The sequence below is a fragment of the Heterocephalus glaber genome, unplaced genomic scaffold, assembly GCF_053883595.1.
Source record: "Heterocephalus glaber isolate CG9 unplaced genomic scaffold, H.glaber_assembly_v1.0 deba00001600, whole genome shotgun sequence".
NCBI classification, from domain to species: Eukaryota; Metazoa; Chordata; class Mammalia; order Rodentia; family Bathyergidae; genus Heterocephalus; species Heterocephalus glaber.
The window spans coordinates 30,082,127-30,104,693 of NW_028258372.1; the positions used below are offsets into that span (position 1 = coordinate 30,082,127).

A 22,567-nucleotide genomic window follows, 5' to 3' on the forward strand; every position below is an offset into this window, starting at 1 on the left:
ATGGAAAGACATCCCTTGCTCCTGCGTAGGAAGAATCAACATAGTGAAAACGACCATACTTCCAAAACTGCTACATAGATTCAATGCAATCCCAATTGAAATTCCAGCACAGGCCTTCACTTCATAGACCTTGAGAAAACAATCCAAAAATTTATTTGGAACAAGAAGAGACCTAGAATAGCAAAAGCAATCCTAGGCAACAGAGACATGGCAGAGGGTATCACAACCCCCAACTTGAGACTATACTACAAAACTACTGTGATGAAAACAGCATGGTACTGGCAAACAAAAAGACCTGAGAACCAGTGGAACAGATTAGAAGATGCAGAAACAACTCCAGACACACTCAGCCACCTCATCTTTGACAAAGGAGCCAAACATCCTCACTGGAGGAAAGATAGCCTCTTTAATAAATGGTGCTGGAAAAACTGGGTTTCAACTTGCCAAAGATTAAAACTAGACATATCTCTCACCATGCACTAAACTAAAATTGAAATGGATTAAAGATCTAAATATTAAAACAGATATGGTGAACTGGCTAGAACAGAGGTTAGGTAGAACTCTTGAAGACATTGGTATAAGAAAACATTTTATGAACAAAACCTCAGTTGCCCATGAACTAGCACAAACAATCAACAAGTGGGATCTTTTCTTATTAAAAAGCCTGTCCACAGCAAGTGAAACCACCAACAGTGTGAAGAGACAACCCACAATGCGAGGAAAAATTTTCACCAGCTGTCCCTCAGACAAAGGTCTACTATCTCCAATCTATAAAGAACTTAAAAAAATCAGACCTCCCAAATTTAAAGAAACAATCCAAAAATGGGCATCTGAAATGAACAGACATTTCTCAGACAAAGAAGTAGAAATAGCAAATAAACATATGAAAAAAAATGTTCAAACCCACTGGTCATTTGAGATATGCAAATCAAAACAATGCTGAGATTCCACCTCACCCCAGAAAGAATGGCTGCTATCAAAAAAAGAGAAATGGCTGCTGTCATGAAATCAACCAATAACAAATGCTGGTGGGGCTGTGGGGAAAGAGGAACACTGCTCCACTGCTGATGGGAATGTAGACTAGTGCAACCACTGTGGAAATCAGTATGGAGATACCTCAAAGAACTAGGACTGGAAGTCCCATTTGACCTAGCTATTCCCCTGCTGCGTATCTTCCCCTAAAATTAAAACAATCATACCACAGTGATATATGCCCACTCATGTTCATAGCAGCACAGTTTGTAATAGCTAAAACTTGGAAATAGCCCAATTGCCCATCAATTGGAGACTGGATAAAGAAGATGTGGGGTTTTTATAAAATGGAGTACTACTCAGCCATAAAATGAGAAATTAGAGACATTTACAGCTAAATGGATGCACATTGAGGCGATACTCTTAAGTGAAATAAATAGGACACACATGTGTAAATACAGAACAGTTTCTCTAGTGTGACGAACTGAAAGTATAAATAAGGACTAAAATGTATAATAGATAATGTGAAATAGGAAGAAAAGATGCAAAGGGGAAGGGGAAGTAGGAGAGGTAGGAGTGAGGAAAGAAGGGAATGGAATTAATATGAGAAAATGAAAAAATAGAAACAAAGTCTTTGTAGGGAGGGAGGGATGGAGGAGTTTAAGGGAGGGCAGGAGAATGGGGAAAAAATAAGAACCAAGAGAGATTATGTAAAGGTGCAAATTTCCAATGATGAATGTCATTATATTGTATACCTAAAATGTACCAATAAAATTAATTTGATAAAAAGATTAGTCAGATGAGACAATGTTGGCTATTACATATTAGAAAAGGTAACAATCCAGGAAGATATAACAAGTATTAATATATATGAACCAAATATCAATGAACCTACTTTTACAAAGCAAACACTACTCAACTGAAAGAGACACATAGATTTCAGTATAATAATAGTGCATGACTTCAATACTCCACTCTCACCAATAGGTCATCCAGAAACTCCTAAAAAATTTAACAAAAAACATCAGAGTTAAATTACATCATAAATCACATGAACCTAACAGTAGTCTATAGTATATTTCATTCAACAACTACTGAATACACATTCTCCTCAGCAGCTTATAGGACATTCTCCAAAACAGACCAGATTTTATGCCACAAACTAAGCCTTGTCAAATACCAAAAAAATCTTGCATCTTCATAGATTATAAAGAAATAAAACTAGAAATCAACAGTAAGAGAAACCATAGAAATGATACACGGAGAATGAACAATTCACTTTTTAACCATCAATGGTCATTGAAGAAACGGTAAGAAATTTTAAAATTTCAAGAATCAAATACAAATATGAACACAACATCCCACGATTGCTTGGATATAGCAAAGGAAGTTCTAAGAGGGAACCTTCTAGCTGTAAGTACCTACATCAAAAATTAGAGCTATGGCCTAAATAACCTAATCTTACATCTCAAAGTATTAAAAAAAACAAGAACAAACCCTAACCAAACCCAACAGAAGAAAAGAAATGATAAAGATCAGTACTAAAATTAATAAGATAGAGACAAAAAATGCAATGCATACAATCAATAGAACAAATAGTTGGTTCTTTAAAAATAAACAGTATTGATATACCCAAACTAACAAAGAGAGAGAAGACCCAAATCAATGTAATTAGAGATGAAAAGCAATGTATTAAAACAGACATTACAGAAATCCAGAGGTATGTTAAGGACTAGTTTAAAAGCTGATATTCTAAACAAGGAGATAGATCTTTTGCAAATGGGGAGAGGACCAAGACATGGACAGAGGTGGAAGGGAGTAGAGAGAAAGGGGACATAAAAAGAATTAAGATATGTGCATGTACCAACTTCCCCAAAAGAAAGTAAACATTAAGTGCTACAAATCTGTACAAAATAAATTTTTCTAAGACCTATATTCTAATAAATTAGAGAATCTAGAACTAGATACATTTTTAAACCTGTACACCTAACAAAACTGAAGGATATAAAAATTAAACAGATGAATAAAAAGCAGTAATAAAAAATTAAGCTATAATAAAAAGCCTCTCATCAAAGAAAATCCCGGGGCCAAAAGAGTTCACAGCTGAATTTTAAAAAATATTTAAAGAAGGATTAACACCAATGCTCTTCAAACTTTTATATGAAATAAAAATGGAAGGAAGTCTCTCAAATTCTTTTTACAAAGGCAATGTCATCCTGATACCAAAACCAGACAAAAACACAACAAAAGAGAAAACTGTTGACCAATATTCTTGATGAACAGAAATTCAAAAATCCTTAATACTATCAAGCCAAATTCAACAATTAAAATATTATACAACATTTTTAATTGATTTCATTACAGGTATAAGATGCTTCAACATACACAAATCAGTAAACATAACATAGCACTTAAATAGAATCCAGGATAAAAAAAATCATGTGATCTCAATGGATGCAGAAAAGGCCTTTGGGAAAATTCAATATCCTTTTACAATAAAAGCCCTAAATAAAATTAGTGTCGAGTGATTATTCCTCAATATACTAAAGGCCATATATGACAAACCTACAGCCTCATCGTTCTGAAAAACTAAAAGCATTTTCCCTCAAATCAGGAAAAAGGAAAAGATTAGCACTTTTACCACTCTTATCTGCCATAGTTTTTGAAAAATTTTTTGGTTGCACAAGCAAATTTATCAACCTAGATGGAAGATAATTTGACAAATCTGTTATACATTGGATCTTTTTTTTAGGTCTTTTTAACATCCAAATGATTATTTACTTGACCAAAAAATACAAAGTGATATTATCATGAATGGAGGGAGAACCCTAGTTAGTGAAGTCTAAAGCTTAATTGAAATGTATCATGTACATGTACCAATTCCCTACAATGAATGTAATCATTGTATACTGTAAATATGTACTAATAAAAAAATTTTTAATTGAAACTAAAAAAAATGCAGAAATAAAATTAAAAAGTTTTGATTAATAAACCACAGACTTCTGTAGGAAAGTTTTTCTCCTATTATTTTGTCCTTAATTTATATTTGGGTTTTTCATATAAGAGAAACCATATGGTATTTAAGTTGTGTATCTGAATTATTTCACTGCACATTATGGTCTCAAGGAGCATCCATTTTCCTACAAATGACCTCATTTATCTTTCTTTATGGTAGAGGACTGCTCCATTTATCTGACTCATTTGTCCTTCCTTATGGCAGAGTACTACTTCATTTTTTATAAATGCTACATTTTAATCCAGTCCTCTGCTGATGTGCATATAGGCCACTTTCAAGATTTAGCTATTGTGAATTGTGCTGCTATAAACATGCGTACACATGTATCACTGCAATATGATGTCTTTAACTCCTTGGGGAAGATACCTAGAAGAAGAATAGCTGGGTCAAATGAAATTTCTAGTTTTCATTTTTTGAGAATCTCCATATTACTTTCCATAATGATTGTACCAGTTTATGCTTCCACTAACAATGTAGAATGGTTCCTTTTCTTCTGCAGCTTCTCCAACATTTGTTATTTGATTTCTTCATGATAGCAATTCCTGCTGGAGTAAGACAGAATTAGAATGTTGTATGAACTTGCATTTCTCTAATGGCCTGGGATTTTTGAATACATTTTCATATATTTATTGGCCATTTATACTTCTTTTTTTGAGAAATCTCAGTTGCCCATTTTTTAATTGGGTCTTTAATGGTGGGGTTTATTATTTTTATTTCCTTAAATAGCCTAGATATTAGTCCTCTAACATCTGTTAAAAATTTTTCTAATTCTGTAGGTTGTTACTTCACTCTGTTGGTTCTTTCTTTGCTGTGCAGGTTTTAGATTTGACATGATCCCAGTAGTTGATTCTTGGTATTTTTTGTGTGTGCAACTGGGGTTCTGTTTAGAAAGTCCTTGCCTATGTCTATGACTTCAAGAGTATTACCTCTTTATTTTCTATCAGATTAAGTGTTTCTGTTTCAACGTGTAGCTCTTTGATCTATTTTATTTTATTTTAGTACATGGTGAGAGGTATGGATCTAGGTTCAGTCTTCTATATGTGGCTTGCCAGTTTTCCCAGCATCAATTGATAAAGAGGCTATCTTTCTTCCTACATATGTTTTTGGTCCCCTTCTCAAGTACAAGGCAGCTGAGTGTGTTTGGAATTACTTCTGCATCTTCTATTCAGTTCCATTTGGTCCACATGTATGTTATTTTACTGGTACCATGCTATTTTTATCAACGTAGCTTTGTAGTATAACTTGAAGTCTGAGAACGTGATGCCTCCTGCCTTACTCTTGATGCCCAGGATTGCTTCTGCTCTTCCAGGTCTCTTCTGGTTCCATGTGAATTTTAAGATTATCTTCTCCACTTCTGTGAGGAATTCTGTTGGTATTTTCATTATGATTGAATTAAATCTGTATATGAGTTTGGGAAGTATGGCCATTGAGTATATTCATCCTTATCCATGAGGAAAGGATATCTTTCCATTTTTTGATGTCCTCTTCAATCTCCATTTTCAGAGTACACTAGTTTTCTTTGTAGAGCTCTTTCACTTCCTTGGTTAGGTTAATTCCTAGGCATTTAACTTTTCTTGATGCTCTTGTTAAAGGTATTGCTACCTTAATTTCTTTCTCAGTGAGTTTATTACTGGTGTAGTAGAATGCTATTGATTTTTGTGTGTTGACTTTGTATCCTGCTACACTACTGAATTTGTTTATTAATTGTAGGAAAGTTTTGGTGGAATTTTCTGGGTCATCTACATAGAGGATCATACCATCTTCAAATAATGATAATTTGACTCTTCCTTTCCTATACATGTCATTTTTACTTCTCTTTCTTGACTGATTATTCTGGCTAGTGTTTCAAGAACTATATTGAATGGAGTGGCAATATAGAACATCCCTATCTTGTTACTGATTTCAGAGGGAAAGCTTTCAGCTTCTCTCCATTAAATACAATGTTGGTTATTACTTTGTCATAAATACTTTTATCAGATTGAGATAAAGCCCTTTTATAGCTATTTTCTTCAGGGTTTTTTTTTATCATGAATGAATGTTGGATTTTTGTCAAAGGCTTTTTCTGTGTCTGTTGAGATAATCAGGTGAGTTTTGTCCTTATTTATATTTAAATGGTGCATTACATTTATTTGAATGTGTTGAACCATCCTTGTATCCCTGAGATGAATCCTACTCAATCATGATGTATGATTTTTTTGATGATTCATTACATTGTTTCCCAGGATATTGTTGACAATTTTTTGGTCTATGTTCATTAGAGATTTATAGTTCTCTTTTTGGTTTGGGTCCTTGTCTCATTTTGGAATCAGAGTAATGGTAGCTTCCAGGTATAACTTTGGAAGTACTCCTTCCCTTTCAATTTCATTAAATATTTTGAGAAATATTGGCATTAGATCTTCTTTAAAGTTCCTGTAGAATTCACCAGTAAATCCATTGGGATTTCTTTTTTTCAATTGGTAGTTTTTTAATACTCCTTCAGTTTCCTTCACTGATATTGGAGTATCAGGATCTTAGTATCTTCTTGGTTAAGTTTTGGTAGTTCATAATATCTAAGACTCTATTCACTTCTTCTGCATTCTCCATTTTAATAGAGTACAGTTCCTCAAAGTAGTTACTAATGATCTGGATTTTGGAAGAATCTATCGTGATTTTGCCTTTTTTGGTTCTAATTGCATTGACTTGAGTCTTCTCTTTCCATTTTTTTTTTTTTTTTTTGGTAAGGTAGGTTAGAGGTTTGTCTGTTTTGTTCATTCTTTCAAAGAACCAACTGTTTGACTTATTGATTCTTTGCATTGCTTTTTTAGTCTCGATTTCATTAATTTCTGCTCTGATCTCTGTAATTTTCTTCCTTGTACTAGCTTTGGATTTGAGTTATCATTTTTCTAGTACCTTGAAGTGCATCATTAGAATATTTGTTTGGGATCACTCTTTTTTTCTTTTGTGGGCATTCACAGCTATAAAGTTTTCTCTTAGGAGTGCTTCCATTGTGTCTCATAAGTTCTGGTATTTTGTACTGGAATTACTGTTTGATTCTGGGAACTATAATTTCTAATTTTATTACTTCTGTTATTTAAGAGTATACTGTTTAGTTTCCATGTATTTGCATAATTTCTGTGCTTTCTTTTGCCACTGATATCTAGTTTCATTGTACTATTATCTGATAATATGCATGTTATAATTTCTACTCTTTTGCATTTACTTAAGCTTGCTTTATTGGCTAACATGTGCTTTATTTTGCAAAAAGTTCCATGTGCTGCTGAGAAGAATATATATTCTGTGGTTGTTGGGTAGAACACTCTGTAGATACTGATGGAGTCCATTTGTATGAATATTTGGTTCAAGTCTAATATTTCTTTGTTGATTCTTTTTCTAGTGATTTATTTCTGACAGTGAGGAATTGAGAACCCCCACTATAATTGTTTTCATGGTTACCTGATTTTTTACATCCAATAGTGCTGTTTTATGAAGTTGGGTGTGCTGGTGTTTTGAGCATACATGTTTATAATTGTTATCTCTTCCTCTTGAATTGTTCCCTTAACCAATATGTAGTGACTTTACTTCTTCTGATCAGTTTTGATAAGGAATCAATTTCATCTGAAATTAAGATAGCTACTCCTGCTTTTTGCCTGATTCCCATTTCACAAGATATTGTTTCCATCCCTTTGATTCTTAATCTGTGAATTTCCTTTTTAATTGCACTTCTTGTATACTTCATATCATTTGATTTAGTTTCTTTATCTATTCTGCCAATCTGTGTCTTTCATCTGGGGAACTGAGATCATTCTCATTGATAGTTATTACTGAAAGGTACTGAATATCCCAATCATTGTTTTATTTTCCTGTTTCTGATTTCTTTTTTATTTTCTTCCTTTCTGTTTAACTGCTCATTCTGGGCCGGGAATTTAGCTCAGTGGTTCCGTTGCCTGCCTTGTAAGTGCAAGGTCCCGAGTTCAATTCCCGGTACCAAAAAAAAAAAAAAATTAACTGCTCATTCTGCCTGGTGTATTCATTCTATTAGAATTTTGTTGATCTTTAACTTTATAAGTGAACTGTTGCTTTTCTTTAACAACTTTTCAGATTCTGTCCCTTTGTTGGACTTCTGGTGTTTTGACTATAATGTGATGAAAGATTCTCTTTCGATCATGGTTATTTGGGGTTGTAGATGCATCACTTATCTGTATGTTTAATTCTTTCACTGTATTTGGAAAGTTTTCTACAATTATCTCTGCAAACAGATTTTTATACCCTTTGTGCTATCTTCTGATTTTTCACTTATTCCATCTCACTCTAATCAAAATAGTTATTATCAAAGAATAAAAAATTTTTTTAAAAACCTAGTGCTGGCAAGGAAGCAAATATGAGGAAGAAAGGAAGCTTTCTACACTGCTGGTGGGAATGTAAATTAGTACAGACTTTATGGAAATCAGTATGGCAGGTCCTTTAAAAAATAAAAATAGAGATACCATTTGATTCTGCTTTACAACTCCTTGGTATATACCTAAAAGAATTAAAATTAGCATACTATAGAGATACTTGGATACCCATGTTTATTGCAGTACAATTCACAATAGCTAAAAATATGGAAACAATCTAACTGCCTATACACAGATGAATGGATAAAGAAAATGTGGTGTATATATACATAATAGGGTATTGTCCAGCCATAAGGAAAAAAGAAATTTTGTCATCGGTAGGAAAATAGATGGACCTGGAGACCATAAAGTTGAGTGAAATAAGCCAGACTCATAAAGACAAATAAAGACATGTTCTCCCCAATATGTAGATTCTAAAAATGATGACAAGTGAGTAGAAGGGAGTGTATCATTACACAAGAGGAAAGGAGTAAGAGGGAATGGGAGGGGTGTGAGTGCAGGTAATGGGGGAAGTCCATGAGAAAAATATAAGCATTGACACCCCCCCATGTGAAACTAAGGGGGGGCATGATATGGGGCAGGTGATGAGGAAGTGAAAATGAACAAAGTATGTTATGTGCGTGTATGAACCTGGCCAAATGAAACCCATCAATCTGTGTAACCAATTTTTAAAAACCCTAAATATAAGATTTCTGATAGGGCTGGGGATTTAGCTCAGTGTTTCTGCCTCCTGCCTCACAAGAACAACATCCTGAGTTCAATCCCCATTACCCCTCAAAAAAAAATTTCTGATAAAATTTAAAATTCCAAAATTTCTGAGAACCACTATTGACTGGTTTCTTAATCTTTCAATATCCTTTATTAAAAAAAAAAAAAAGCAAAGTGCTACTTTCTTTGGGGAGGCATACCTAATTAAACCAATCCATCCTTTTGTTTTAGTTTCCTCACGTAAATTTTTAACAGCACATCAAATTGGAGAAGGCACATTTACTTTTAAGAGCTACTTATCTGGTTTGCAAACTGAATGTTTTGTATATTTTCTATGATAGTAGGCAAAATCTTTCTTGAAAGAGAGTGTATTTGAGTCTAGGGATTATGACTTAGAATGATAATATATCAACAGTGTCATGGCAGAGACAGGAGGCTGACCTCCAAAGATGCATGTTCTCCTTCTCTAGTATAAAGTTGCTAGGAAATGACTAAGTTCCAAGCCACTTTTCCTATAAATGGATCTATGTGATTGGTTTAAGCCCATATATGTGAATTAATGTGATACAGTATATCACTTCCAAGACAAATTATTTAAGTATGTGCTCTATTATATTTTCGCCATACTATTCACTTTCCATGATGAACTCAGAGGCCACAAGTAGAGTATAACATCACAAATTGAGGGTGAGCCTAGATGCCTGAGGCTTGGAAGAGAGCTTCTCAGAAGGCTTCTGATAAAGAATATCTATAGAGTCTATGTAAATAAGGAATAAACATTTACTAAATTAGGCTACTGAGGTCTGGGAATTGTTTGCGAACACAAGCAAACTGTCATGTCTAATACAATTATGTTATCTAGGGATGATAGAATTACAAGAAACTTTACCTTCTTTTCCATTTTCATAAAAAATTTCCCTTTTTAGGATAAGCTTATCTGAAAATGCTAATAATTTCTCTGCTACCCTTTGGACACAGTATCACACACATGTATATATCAGATGGAAGGATTATGTTTAAAGCCTCTTACATATCAGATATATGTGCCTTTTCTTTACCATATTGATCACATGGTTGCATGACAAACAGGAAGTAAAAGGATATAAAAATCCTAACAGATGCAAAACTTGAAAAATTAGAAGTCACAGAAGCTACCAACACTTTTAATCAGGTTTCACTCATTATTTATTTGTATATGTCCCCACCATAATTTTTTAAGTATACCAACAAAGCAAAAGCATCAAAATAAAACTAAGCTTTTGATTCTACAAATATTTCATGATTTTGTTACCTTACTTCATGATATAATAACTGGAGCACAGACTTTCAGTTCTCACCAATAGCTGTGTGCTTTGCAATTCTGGCGCCACTGAAGATAGGTGGGCCATGTCACTATCTCCGATAAAGTTGAAAATAAAATTAATTTATGTCACTTTTCACACTGAGTCATGGAAAAACCACAGAGGAACACTGCACAGTCTCCCATGCCTCAGTAAATATGGAAATCTAGTGTTGAGATTACAGGGTCAAAATGGATTCCTGAATCAGTTCTTAAAGCAAGTTGCCCTGGAGACCTAGAAGGCAATCAGAAGGTTTTTTACATTATTTACACACTGAAATTTCTGAGTTGTGTTTTTTCCTGAAGTATAGTGTAGCCTAGCCAGACTAATACAACATTTTCAAAATTTCTCCCTTCTTTCTCATTGCCTTAAGCAAAGATAGTATAAAATATTTGGGTCACAAAATAGCTTGATGGGAAGTCCCAAGTCATGTGGAAGATGCCCAATCACCCCGCAGCAGACAGGCAGGTCTGCCCACGCCCTACCAAGGTCCCCAGTCACGCAGAAGACACCGAATCACCTCGCTGCAGACAGGCAGTCACCTGGTTCCACACTACAAAGAAGCAGAGGACACCAGACCACCAGATCAAGGTACTGAGTCCTGCTGCTCCCAGCCCAGAAGTAGGGGATTCTGAGCCACTGTCCCACTGCTCCTGGACCAGAGGAAGTGGATTCCAGGCCACCATCCCTCCCACTGCTCCCAGCCCACAGGAAAGGGCTTTTGGGGCACCATCCCTACCGGTGCTCCTGGCCCCTGTCCCACCTCTCCCAGCTCAGAGGAGGTAATCTGTGAAGGCGCAAACAGCCCCCCACCCCAGTCGAAATGAGAAAACATGTAAATAAGTCTCAAAACCAGACTTCCAGATCACCTACAGCAACCACAAAGACAAATGAGATGGAACACTCTGATACTCAACCACCTGGACCCACTGAACTGGCAACAAAAGAGGATCTGGAAAAAATGAAATCAGAAATAATTTCTCAGATAACAGGAGAAATTGTGCCCCTAGTGCAAGACATAGTTAATAAATCTAGAGAGGAGCTCAGCAACATGATGGAATCCCAACATAAGAAACAAAAGGAATCCATAAAACAGATGCAAATAGATTTCCAGGAGATGAAAAACTCCATTGAAAGTCTACACAGCAGAATGAGCCAATGTGAGGACAGAATTTCAGATATAGAAGATATGATTGCAATTAGTGACCAGGAAAAGAAAAATTGTTTCAAAATTATAAGGGAACATGAGAAATCAATCCAACAGCTGCTAGATGATACAAAGAAAAACATAAGACCAATTGGGCTCAATCAAGAAACAGGAGAGAGTGGAGATGACATAAAAAAATCTCTTCACAGAAATAATGGCAGAAAACTCCCCAAGCAGGGGAAAAGAGTTTGACATACAGATAAGTGAGGCATATAGGACTCCAAATAGCCTTGATCAAAAAAATCTACACATAGGCATATAATCGTTAAGATTCCAGAAACTCAACAGAAGAACAAAGTTCTCCAAGCAGTCAGACAAAAGAAACAAATCACATACAAAGGAAAGCCCATCAGAATCACAGCAGACTTCTCAATGCAAACCATCAAGGCAAGAAGAGCTTGGAGTGACATAATCCAAGCCCTAAAAGAAAACAGCCTCCAACCCAGATTGATGGACCCTGCAAAACTATCTTTCAAAACGGATGGAGAAATAAGATACTTTCTTGACAAAGGGCACCTTAGGAACTTCATGAATACCAAACCAGCACTCCAAAGAATTTTACACAATATCCTAGGAACAGACATTGAGGATCATAACCCCAGGAAGTAAAGCAGAATGAACCCATCTGCCATGACAAGAAATTAAATGTAAAGGGGAAGAACCCAACAAAAAAAAAAAGTCAATACGTTTCAGTTATAACCATCAATGTTAATGGTCTCAACTCACCAATCAAAAGAAATAGACTGGCAGAATGGGTCAAGAAGCAAAATCCAACAATATGCTGCATATAAGAAACACACTTAATTCAAAAGGAAACTCATAGACTGAAAGTTAAAGGGTGGAAAACAATACTCCATGCGACAGGAACCCCAAAAAAAGCAGGAGTACCTATCCTCTTTGCAGATCAAGTAGATTTCAAACCAACACTGATTAAGAAAGATGAAGAAGGACACTACATCCTTGTAAAGGGAACAATTCAAGAGGAAGAGATGACAATTATAAATATCTATGCACCAAACACTAGTGCACCCAACTATATAAAACAAATACTAACAGACATGAAAAGTCATATATGCACTAATACAATTGTAGTGGGAGACCTCAACACCCCACTGTCACAAATAGATCAACTAGACTAAAAATAAGTAATGAAATACTAGAACTCAATGGAACTCTTGAACAAATGAACTTCACAGATGTTTACAGAGTCTTCCACCCCACAAAATCAGAATACACATTCTTCTCAGCTGCATATGGGTCATTCTCCAAAATAGACCACATACTCACACATAGAACATGTTTAAGTAAGTGCAAAGGAATTGAAGTTATCCCCTGGATATTATCAGACCATAGTGCGATGAAATTGGAGATCCATAGCAAAAGAAACTCAAAAACTTTCATAAACACATGGAAATTGAACAACACACTTCTGAATAACCAATGGGTCATAGAGGAAATTAAAGAAGAAATCAGACAGTTCCTTCAATTAAATGAAAATGACAATACAACATATCAAAATCTATGGGACATCATGAAAGCAGTCTTATGAGGGAAATTCATAGCAGTGAATATGCATATTAGGAAAACAGAAGGAGCCCAATTAAACAACCTGATGCTGAACCTCAAGCTCCTAGAAAAAGAAGAGCAGGACAGCCCCAAAGCTCATACAAGGGAGGAAGTTATAAAGATCAGAGGAGAAATCAATGCAATGGAGACTAAGAGAATGATAGAAAAAAATCAATGAAGCCAAGAGTTGGTTCTTCAAAAGAATCAACAAAATTGGCAAACCTTTAGCCAACCTTGTCAGAAAAAGGAAAGAAAAGGCCCAAATCCATGCAGTTAAGAATGAAAATGGTGAAATTACAACACACCCAGCAGAAATCCAGAGGATCATCAATACCTACCTCCAGAATCGATATGCCAATAAGATGGACAACACAGAAGAAATAGACAGATTCCTAGATACATATGAATTACCAAAGTTGAACAAAGAAGACCTAAAAATTCTGAACAACCCAATATCAACCAATGAAATTGAAAATGTAACTAAAAACTTACCAACTAAGAAAATCCTGGGCCCTGATGGCTTCACTGCTGAATTCTAGAAGACATTTAGAGAGGAACTACTGCCACTACTGTTTAAACTCTTCAATGAAATCGAAAGGGAAGCAATCCTCCCAAATTCATTCCAGGAAGCAAGCATCACCTTGATCCCCAAAGCACAGAAAGACCCAACTGAAAAAGAGAACTATAGGCCAATCTCACTAATGAACATAGATGCTAAAATCCTTAATAAGATACTGGCAAACAGAATGCAGAAGATCATCAAGAAGATCATACACGCTGATCAAGTGGGATTCATCCCAGGGATGCAAGGATGGTTCAATATACGAAAATCAATCAATGTAATACACTATATCAATACAGCCAAGGACAAAAACTGTATGACTATCTCCATAGATGCAGAAAAAGCATTTGACAAAATCCAACATGCATTTATGATAAAAACCCTACAAAAAATTGGAATAGATGGTCTCGACCTCAAACTGATAGAAGCCATCTATGAAAACCCAACAGCCAATATCATACTAAATGGTCAAAAACTGAAATCCTTCACACTAAAATCAGGAACAAGACAAGGATGTCCTCTATCACCACTCTTGCTCAATATAGTTCTGGAAACATTAGCCATGGCAATTAGACAAGAGAAAGAAATAAAAGGAATAAAGATAGGAAATGAAGAAGTCAAATTGTTATTATTTGCAGATGACATGATACTCTATATAGAAGACCCCAAGGACTCCACCAAAAGTCTTCTAGACTTAATAACCAAATTCAGTCAAGTAGCTGGTTACAAGGTCAACACACAAAAATCAATAGCTTTCCTCTACACAAATGACAGACTCACTGAGAGAGAAACAGGGCACATAGTTCCTTTCACAATAGCATCCAAACAACTGAAATACCTAGGAATCAACCTAACGAAAGAAATCAAAGACCTCTTCTCTGAAAACTATGGCACTCTGAAAAGAGAGATTGAAGATGATATTAGAAAATGGACAGACATCCCCTGCTCCTGAGTAGGAAGGATTAATATAGTGAAAATGGCCATACTTCCAAAACTGCTATATAGATTTAATGCAATTCCAATTGAGATCCCAGCAGCATACTTCATGGACCTTGAGAAAACTATCCAAAAATTCATTTGGAACAAGAAGAGACACAGAATAGCAAAAGTAATTCTAGGTAACAGAGACATGGCAGGGGGTATCACAATCCCCAACATGAAACTATACTACAAAGCTACTGTGATAAAAACAGCATGGTACTGGCAAAGAAACAGACTTGAGGACCAGTGGAACAGATTAGAAGATGCAGAAACAACGCCAGACACACTCCGCCATCTCATCTTTGATAAAGGAGCCAAACACCCTCACTGGAGGAAAGATAGCCTCTTTAATAAATGGTGCTGGAAAAATTGGTCTTCAACTTGCCAAAGATCAAAATTAGACCTATATCTCTCACCATGCACTAAACTAAAATCAAAATGGATTAAAGATTTAAATATTAAAATAGAAACTCTGAACCAGTTGGAACAGAGGTTAGGTAGAACCCTTGAAGACATCAGTGTAGGAAAAGATTTTATGAACAAAACCTCAGTTGCCCATGAACTAGCACAAACAATCAACAAATGGGATATCTTCTTATTAAAAGGCTTCTGCACAGCAAGAGAAACCACCAGCAGTGTGAAGAGACAACCCACAAGGTGGGAAAAAATCTTCACCTGCTCTTCCTCAGAAAAAGGTCTACTAACTCGAATCTATAAAGGACTTAAAAAGATTAGACCTCCCAAATTTAAAGACCCAATCTGAAAATAGGCATCTGAAATGAACAGACATTTCTCACACAAAGAAGTAGAAATAGCAAATAAACACATGAAAAAATGTTCAACGTCACTGGTCATTCGAGAGATGCAAATGAAAACAACACTGAGATTCCACTTTACTCCAGAAAGAATGGCTGTTATCATGAAATCAACCAATAACAAATGCTGGCGGGGCTATGGGGAAAGAGGAGCCCTGCTCCACTGCTGGTGGGAGTGCAGACTGGTGCAATCACTGTGGAAATCAGTATGGAGATACCTCAAAGAACTAGGACTGGAAGTCCCATTTGACCCCGCTATTCCACTGCTGGGGATCTTCCCCAAAGAATTAAAAGAATCATACCACAGTGATATATGTGCACCCATGTTCATAGCAGCTCAGTTTGTGACAGCTAAAACTTGGAAACAGCCCAAATGCCCATCAACTGGAGACTGGATAAAGAAAATGTGGGTTTTTTATAAAATGGAGTACTACTCAGCCATAAAAAATGAGAAATTAGAGACATTTATAGCTAAGTGGATGCACATTGAGTCAATACTCTTAAGTAAAATAAATAGGACACACATGAATAAATACCGAATAGTTTCTCTGGTGTGAGAAACTGAAAGTGAAAATAAGGACTAAATGTAAAACAGGTAATGTGAAATAGGAAGAAAAGGGGCAAAGGGGAAGGAAGTGGGAGGGTAGGGGAAAGGATAGAAGGGAATGGAATTAATATGAGAAAATGGTAAAATAGGAACAAAATCTTTGTAAATAGGGAGGAAGGGAGGGGTTGGAGGGCTGGGCAAGGGTGAAAAATAAGAACCAAGAGAGACTATGTAAAGGTGCAAATTTCCAATGATGAATGTCATTATATTGTATACCTAAAATGTACCAATGATTAGAATGAATAATCGATAATGCAAAATAGGAAGAAAAGGTCCAAAGGGGTAGGGGTAGTGGGAGGGGCAGGGGAAAGGAAAAAAGGGAAAGGAAAAATGAGGAGAAATGGAAAAAATGGAAATAAAGTCTTTGTAAATAGGGAAGGGTGGAGGGTGTGAAGGGAGGGCTAGGAATGGGGAAAAAATAAGAACCAAGATGCATTATGTAAAGGTACAATTCCCAATGAGAAATGTAATTGTGTTGTATACCTACAATGTACCAATAAAAGAATTTAATTTAAAAAAATAAAAAATAAAAAAAATAAAAAACACTCTTTTGGCAAAAAAAAAAATAGCTTCATGTAACAGCATATAAATTCATGAACATAATAGAAACAAAAGAGCAGAATAGTCATATCTTCTTTTGCTCTGTCAACTAAATTGAAGAAATCTAAATAAAATCTGTTTGTTCATTTGAGGACAATACATACATGAAATATCAGAAATAGTCTTTGCATTAAGTGTTCGTGTGTGTGTATGTGTGTGTGTGTGTGTGAAGGTAACAGCATTTTAGATTTGCCTATTAAAAGTAACAGCACTCAATGAATTGTGTATGAGGCACAATCTTATTAATTATAATTATCAGAACAGGGAAAATGTTAGCATAGCTCCAGTTGGCATCTAACACTACTGACTACTAAGTCTATAAATGCAGACATGTAAATTAATTGCTAATATCTCTCACTTAGTTGAACAAGCCAGTATGTTTGGAATCCAAATCATTCTGCTCTGTACTGCCTCAGTAAAGCTAAAGTAGCTGTAGTGTAGTACACATACTTAGGTTTCCCAGAGCAACCAAAAACATTTATATTTGCCCTTGGTCTAGATGTGTTCCTAGAGACATATAAATCCTATTTAAAACAGCTCTGAGGTCAAATGAAAAATCTATGACACATACATTCAGATGTACATAAGACAAGGACTTTTTACAACATAAATTTAACTTCATACCTTTTTCAGTGCAGAGGAGTTATGTTTGGGTGCTTAACTGCTGGCATTGGAACGGTGATTTTTTTAAGATGAAGTAGAAACTAAGATGGTATAAGGTGAAATACAGCCATATTAGAATCACCAAGGGAGAATTTCTGAAGTAGCTCGCATCCCCCACCATGGAGCTCTGGTTCTGATGCACACCTGGGGTGCCCTAGAAACTATTGGGAGTGGAGAAGAGGATGCAGGTAGGAGGGCTCCCTGGAATCCTGTCCCACCCCACACCATTCAGCACTTGGACCTCCCAAAGCAAAGAAAAACATACTTCTTTTATGTAAGATTATTTTAAATTGTGTGATCCTGACAGAACAAGTACAAACAAAAGATTCAGCAGCAGTCTCAATGTTCCTGAAATTGGACCAATTGTTTCCTATCATTCTCTTTCACACCTTTGTTATCTCAGAACTGAATAAGTTGTTCCAACTTTCTCACTTGACAGTCACATTCTAGGTAACAGAATGTCTCATGATACTGACTTGTACTGGAAGGATTTGGCTAAAACCCTCTTATTCATGGCTTCATTAAATATGAAGGGAAGTGTAGAATCTAATATTATTGTCTAAATATAATGCTCTGTATTCTTCCCCAAAATTTTCTTTTCTTTGCATAATTTTCCTTACTCATTAAATTAATACATGTTTATGGTATAATATATAATATCAATATTTGCCAGAAATATTTAATCAACTTCATTTAATTCAGTTGTATAATTTGATTCTGAGGCTTCAGTATCAATTCAACCTTAAAAACACCTTGAATTATACTTCATCTACTTCTACTGCCAGAGATTAGATATAACTCAACACCTCTCAAATGATAGCATCATTTCAGTCTCTTTTTCACCCACTTGTTCCAACTATAACACAAGATTATTTGTGTTTATTTATTGTTTTCCAACTCAAATCCTATCATATTGAACCATGATTAAAACCTCTCATGTCTACACAGCCTTCAGGACAAAGTCTAAAGGTCTTAGCTTTACAAAAGATATTTCACAAGTTTGAATCCCAAGTCATGCAACTCCTCACCACGTATAGTATTTCCTCATTTCATCAAACTCATTAGATTTTTGGAAATTATTCATGAATAAGTAAGAACGTTTTGTGACTTTACATATCCCATGCACTATACTTACAATGTGTTCTCTAATTTCTTTACTAAAGAAATTAAATTCTGCTAGTAGTCCTTCAAGAAGCAACTCAAATAATTCCTTCTCTTCAATGTGTTTTGGTTATGTATTTGCTCTGCAGAAAGTTACTCTAGAGCAAGCCCTTTAAACTATGCCTGAAACTCTAACATACTTTATCAGAGACATCCTCTGTTTGCCACTCCTATTCACTGGAAATGAATCACAAAATCCTGCCCACACTCCAGAATGGGAGAAAATTAGCACCCACATTTTTCAGGGAGCAGGATTATCAAAGAATTTATAGACATATTTTATAACCATCAGAAAAGGCTTCTAGAATTCACCCAGGAAGTTATTCTTCCCCTATGCTCTGCCTTGCAAAACTTATATTGTAAAATGGTTTAAAGAAGAATATTTTGAGATTTAATATGTATCTTACTTTCTCATTGCTGAGACACAATACTGACACTGACAATTTAAAAAGGAAAGGTTTATTTTAAGGTAAATGGATGCACCTTGAGGCCATACTTTTAAGTGAAATAGATTGGATGCACATGTTTAACCATTGCATGTTTCTCTTGTGTGAGAAACTCAAAGAATAAATAGGGATTAAAATGGATGATAGATATTGGAAAGTAGGAAGAAAATGTTCAAATGGGAAGGGGGACAAGGGAGGGTGCAGAGGGAAGAGAAGGAAGGGCATTACAATAAAAAATTAAAAAGAATGGAAGGAAAGCAATAGAAACAAAGTTTTGTAAATGGGGAGGGGAAGGAGGGTTGAAAGAAAGGGAAGGGAATGAGAAAAAAATTAAGATACATTATGTAAAGGAACAAATTCCCTATGATGCGGGTGATCATGTATGTCAAAAATGTACCAATAAAAATTAATTTTAAAAAAATTAAAACATTTGTGAAAAAAGATTTAAACAAGAAAAAACACACAAAAGACAAAATAGAGAAATATTAGTAATATATATGATAGGAATAAAAGAAATTTGCTTAATATATAAAGTTCCTATAATAAAAAATACAGAGATGAGCAACAAGACTTCCATTTCCAAAAGTCAGAGCACATCTATAATCTCCCTTCCTATAATGAAAAAAGTCACAAACAAATAATTTTTAAATCCATATCTGTTATTAAAAATACAAAGGAGATTTTCAGTATACTGTAAACTATGATAATCCCTTTGGTATGGGTTAGAATCTAATTTTTAAGTAGTAGATCCAAAATTTCAACAATATAAGAGATAAAATATACATACCTGCCTCATATGTAAAAGCCCACATGTAAAGTTCATGACAAGTATGGTAGCTCTAATATACAAAGTCTTCATCATCCCAAACTCCCTTTAACGACCATTATGGCATCTCTGACATCTTTATGGGCCAAGATGTTACTAGATCTGCAGCCTTTACAACTACATTTCCATGAAGTGTCCAAAAAGAAACTGTTGCTGTAGGAAAGCCGCTGAGAGGCACTACATGCACACCTGCTTACGTCTCATTGGCCAGACTTATTATGTAGCCATATCTAGGCAATGGAACTTTCAGAAAATAGTCTCTATTCTATGTGATCAAATACTCAGCTAAAATCAGAGATCCTATTACTATGAGAGGAGAGGAAGAATATATATTTGGACTATCAGCAGCCTTGATTCTTACTAACAGACAAAGATCAGTTGAAAGTAGATTAAAGAGAAATCTCAGCCTAAAACACTTCTGAAATTTTAAATTGTAAGACCCAAAAGCTGGCATCAAATTACAATAATGGCCAATTTCTATCAAAAATGTCTATAATCACTTGTTACTAAGCTTAGAGCTAGTCCAGTTCTTGATCTTTCCATATTTAGTTGTGCACTTATTCTTTAGATTATAAGAGGTACTCCAGTATCAAAACACTGGAGGATGATACATTTCCTTCATTAGTCAGTCAATTTCTACTATTTACAATGGAAATAATCTCAACCTATTTCACGATATTTAATCCAAAATCTTCACAGGGTCAAGTTGATATGTGTGTGCACATGCACGCGTGCACACACACACACACACACACAATCATATAGATCTGGGATGTTTCTTGGAAAATAAAGAAAAGTCTGGTTTTCTAATTTATTAGCATATGTCTACCTCAACAACAAAAAGGTTCATGTCTCTCCATCTCATTCTTACTAAACTTTAGGGGTTCAAGTAGAGGAGAAAAATATCTAAGGATAACTCAGTTTGAATTCAAGTGCTTTTAATCTCAAAATATTACTTCCCTACCTAGAACTCCAAAATCAATATATTTTCTCAAGACAAAGGCCAAACTTCTCATCATGATATAGAAATCTCCCCCCAATCTGGCCACTGAATCAATCTCTATCCCCATCTGTTCTCTTTAATACCATCGTTAAGTTAATTAACACAGAAATTGTTTACTGATAGTCCACCGTGAGCCAGACACTTTTATAAGAAGTAGGTGTACAGTTAGAAGTGATGTTTAAAATACCTAACAAGAGTATAATATTACATGGACCAATTAGAATGGACACACACAATAGACACCAGTCACAAACAATAAAGTTTTAGGGGTACGCATTACCAAGACTACCAGCCTGGATAAAGTAATACATACAACAGAGCTCCTATCCTCACAGATTTTATATTTTCAATGAGAAGAGACAAGAGTCAGTAAAAGAGTAAATTATTAAGATAGTGTCACGTATGAGATTATGTAAAAGATAAAATAAAGAAAATATCTTTTGAGGAGATGATATTAGAGTTGAGATATGAAACATAAGGTGTATTAAATTAAACAGTCAGGCATGGCGATGCATGCCCGTTATCTCAGCACTCCAGGAGGATAAGGCAGGAAAATCAAAAGTTTAAGCCCAGCATGGGTAATTTAGTGACTTAGCAAGACTATATCACAAAGGAATTATACAACAAGAAAAGATCTGGGGATGTAGCTCAATGTGAACCCTCTGGGTTCAATCCTCAGTGCCACAGATGATAGATAGATAGATAGATAGATAGATAGATAGATAGATAGATAGATAGATAGATAGGTAGATAGATACATACATACATACATACATACATACATACATACATACATAGAAAATCTATCCATTCATTCACCCTTAGGACCTGCAAATATGACTTTATTTGGCAAAAGGATCTTTATAGGTTATTACTAAATTAAGATATTGAGATGTATTAGTCAGGTAGGCACTAAATCCTATAACAAGCATCCTTTAAGAGAGAGATGGGAATATTTGAAAAGAGAAGACATAATACCCAGAGGGGTTGGTGATGGAAAGACAGAGGCTGAGATTAGGGACATGTGCAACCATAATTCAGGGAATGCTGATCTCGCCTGAAGCTGAAAGAGGCAAAAAATGGATTTGCTAGTACTTCCAAATGGAGTATGACCTTGCTTCAGAATTCTGATGTCAGAAGGGAAAACATGTAGCATGAGACCAGAGAGGGACCCACAGGGCAATAATCATATGTGTAATTTTTAATTTAATGAGCTGGATGATAGTTAATATGTCCATATTGTCCTTTATCTACATTTCTGTACTTGAATTATTCCATAATTAATAAAAGTGCACACACTTAAAAAGAAGAATTAATTTTCAAGCATAGGAAAAAAGAATAAAGCACATGAAAATAACTCATTATGTTGTAACTTTGGGCTTTTTCAACTTATTTATTTTTTATTAGTACATGTTTGTAGTACATAATGATTACATTCCTTGTGAGGAGTTGGTACATGTACACAACACATCTTAATTCTTTTTCATCCCCTTCCTTTTCCCTCCCCCCTCCATCTGTTGAACTCCTTCCCATTTGAGAAGATCTTTCTCCTTACTTCCTATTGTCTATCTTTTACTTTGCTCATCATTCATATTTTGGGTTTTTCAGATAAGAGAAACCAGGCAAAATTTAAGCTTGTGTGTCCAATTTATTTCACTTAACATGATGGTCTCGAGGTGCACCCATTTTCCTACATATGACTCACGTTTATCCTTCTTTAT

General features: G+C 35.2%; 1 long non-coding RNA gene across 4 annotated transcripts in view; it reads right to left on the reverse strand.

Annotated features, from left to right (window-relative positions):
- The window catches only part of LOC106010911 (uncharacterized), a 169,453-nt gene that overhangs the window by 116,784 nt on the left and 30,102 nt on the right, over positions 1 to 22,567 (reverse strand). The window lies entirely within an intron of this gene.